Here is a 3,748-nt window from a genome sequence, read left to right as displayed (position 1 = left end):
AGGGGTTCCCAGTCCTGGCTTTGACCAAGTGTGCGTCAACTCGCCTTCCGCCTCTGGGCCGCCTCTGGGATGGAGGGGCAGGGACAGGCATCTGGAGCCCTCCAGGGGGTCCATTCCGGTCAGCCCCTTCCCCTGGGCCCACCCTTCCTTGCACTGCCAGCGAATCTGCAGCTTTGCTGGGTGAGTATCTCTTCTGTTACCTCAGTCCTGTGACGCACCAGGTTCCAATCTGTGTGCCTGGGGAGAGAAGAGGTAGGGGGAGGAGAAATTTGTGCTGTCGGGGTAGCAGTTAAGGATCGCCAGGTGTGCCTTCATCTATCACCAGAGGGATCCTGGTGTCAGCCCTGAAATTCCTTCTCCTCCACGAAGCCCATGAAGGATGGGAGGGCAAGTCCCATGATACAAGGAAGGGTGTTCAATGTCTCCCAGATCTATCTCTTGTTCTCCTGCCTCTACGTCTGGCCACCTGGACAGCCCTTCTTCCTCCAGGTGAGTCCCAGGATGCCCCATCTTGTCCGTGTCACACTTCAATGCCACTTCTTCCCAGGTGAAAGTGACTGCTCCGCTAGTAGGGTAACCCCAGTATTTTCTACCCTGGGCTGCTAAGATCACAGGTGCCAGGAAGAGTTGCTCAGACTGGGGGCCAGGGGCAGGTCCCAGCCTGGCTTTGCCCAAGAGTTTTTCAAGTCGGTTTCATTCTCTGGACCTCCTCTTTGACCTGAGGGGTGGACGTGAGCTTCGAGGCTATTTAGGTTCTATGTCCAGCCTGGTGTCGTCTACCCACCAGCCTGTGAGCAAGATCCTTGATCTATGTCCTTGGGACACTGAGGAATCAATCGATTTTTAAGTGGCTAATGGATGGACTCAGAACTTGCAGACATAAGCCATAAAGCTCTCTTAATGTTAAGCCTCTGAGGATCCCCAGTCTGGCAACTACCCTTCCTTTTCCTTACACCAGCCCCTCCACAAAATCATCTTGTAAGCCCCCAGCCAGCGAGCCACACCCTCAGTATGACCCCAGGAGATGTGATCAAAAAGACTGATAACCTGTCCACTCAGTGCTTTTTTCTTCCATAGAGGTAATAATAACTTTTTTTCTTGAAAGTTGCTCAGACATGTCCGACTCTTTGTGACCCCATGGACTATAGAGTCCATGGGATTCTCCAGGCCAGGATACTGGAGTGGGTAGCCTTTCCCTTCTCCAGGGGATCTGCCCAACCCAGGGCTCGAACCCAGGGCTCCCCCATTGCAGGCAGATTCTTTGCCAGCTGAGCCACAAGGGAAGCCCAAGAATACTGGAGTGGGTAGCCTATCCCTTCTCCAGCGGATCTTCCTGACTATTATTAAATGTCTAGTATATGCCTGACACTGGGCTCTAGACTTTCCCATGAATTTTCTCATTTAATCTTCCTGATAATCCATGAGGTAGGTTCTATTATTAGTCCCCACTTTTCAGGCCAGTAAATAAGGCTGGAGGAGGTTAAACTTGCCCAAGGTCAGAGGAAACAAGTGACAGCATTGGCGAACTTCGTAAATAAGTCATTTTTATGCATTTGTGTTGCAATACATTTGCATTTTTATAGTCCTCTCTCAGACTTTAGATTTTTGTTTTTTAATTTAACGTCCTGATCTATTTTCAGTCCATTATGACTGCTCTGCTTGTTTGGCAATGTTTCTATGAGCTGTCAACTTTGTCTCCCTCTCTAAGAGAGGAGAAATATTCTGTGGAATTTGTGAAAAACACAGCTAAATAGGTAAGTGGACATGGATGACTGAAAATGAATTTTTAAAATGAAACAACCTAGAAAGCAGACAGAATTGCTTTCAAAATGCACATGAAAATTGCAAAATCACCCCAGGGTCCAATGACCTTATCAAGACATGAACTAATGGCTGTAAACATTCATTTCCAACTAAATTCCTTTCAGTTGATTCATTTGAAACCTGGAAAAAAACTTTAAAATGTGCTCTAACTTTGTCAGGCAAATGCATAATTGCTGGAAAATTATTTAGAAATTAAAAGCCCAAAATACTAGAGATGGGGATGGAGTGTAAAGAGATAACAATAAAAGCTAAAATATACTTTTTAGCATTTTAAGGGCACCCCATGGTACATAAAAATTAATAATACTTGAAAAAACAGGGGCCAGAAATACCATTTCAGCCAACTTTTTCATATCAGCATTGCTGCTGTTCAGTTGCTCAGTCCTGTACCGACTCTTTGTGACCCACGGACTGCAGCCCGCCAGGCTTCCCTGTCCTTCACTCTCTCCTGGAGCTTGCTCAAACTCATGTCCTTTGAGTCGGTGATGCCATCCAACCATCTCATCCTCTGTCGCCCCCTTCTCCTCCTGCCTCCTATCTTTCCCAGCATCAGGGTCTTTGAAGTATAATTGCATACAGTAAAATGCAGATTTTTACGTGTAGAGTTCAAATTCTGAAAAATATGTATACCCATATAACAACCATACAATCAGGATATTGATTGATATTGACACTGATAAAAGATTGAACATTTCCACCACCCCAGAAAGTTCTTTTGTGCCTCTTTGTAATCAAGCCATCCATCCCCGGTCAATCAATGATCTGCTCTCTATAATTGGTTTATGTTTATCTGTTTTAGAATTTCATATAAATGGACTTACATATTACATACCACTTTGTGTCTGTCTTCTTGATAAAATGTTTTTGAGAGTCATCCTTCTTTTTTGTTTTTTTTTTTTTGCTTAAACCAAGCAGCTATTTCATTTTTAGTAGTATTCTATTGTATGGAAATACCACACTGTGCCTATCCATTCATCTCTTGCTGAATGTTTGGATTGTCTCCAGTTTTTTGCTATTATAAATAAGGCTTCTATGAAGACTTTTGCATAGGTCTTTGTCTGAATACAATTTTTCATTTCTTTTGGTAAATACCTAACAATGAGATTTCTGGGTCATGTGGGATGCGTATATTTAACCATTATAAGAAGCTGCCAAACTATTTTCTCAAGTGACTCTACCATTTTACTTGCCCCCAGCAGGGTGTGAAAATTCCAGTTGCTCCCCATTCTGGTAAGCACTGTGTAGAGTCAGCTTGAATTTTTTGTTTGTTTGTGTAGCAGGTAAGCAGTTGTATCTCATTGTTCAACCAAATTGCTTTTTATCCAGCAATCTGCTTGCTTCTTGTCTGCTTTCTAGGTTGTTTCAGATATAGATTTGTATATTTATTCAGGTGTATACTTGCCTGCATGCTCACACACACGTGCACGTGGACACACACCGCTCCTGCCACCTCCTGCGTGGCAGATGAAGAACGTTCTGGATGAGGAAACAGAGGCGGAGTTTGCACTGACTGACCCTGGGCAGGTCATTGCAAACGTGTTTTTTCAACAATCAAATGTTGACAGAAACCCCTGCTCACCAAAGCAAAAACACCGAAAGGACAGCTGATGAAAGAGAAATTGACCATGTGAACTTCACTGAAATTAAAAACTTCTGTATACTGCTATAGAAGTTAAGAGGATAAAAAGATAAGCCACACACTGGGAAGAAATACTGGCAAAACACATATCTGATAAATGACTTGTATCCAAAATATGCAAAGAACTCTTAAAAGTCAATAAGAGAACAAATAATCCAACTTAAAAATGGGCAAAATATCTGAATAGAAACTCCACCAAAAAGATATACAAATGGCAAAAAATCATATGACTCAGCACCACGTATCATTGAAAAGAAGTGAAGTGTGGGTTGCGCGGTCGTGTCT

The sequence above is a fragment of the Muntiacus reevesi genome, chromosome 9, assembly GCF_963930625.1.
Source record: "Muntiacus reevesi chromosome 9, mMunRee1.1, whole genome shotgun sequence".
NCBI lineage: Eukaryota > Metazoa > Chordata > Mammalia > Artiodactyla > Cervidae > Muntiacus > Muntiacus reevesi.
This window is presented reverse-complemented; position numbering follows the sequence as displayed.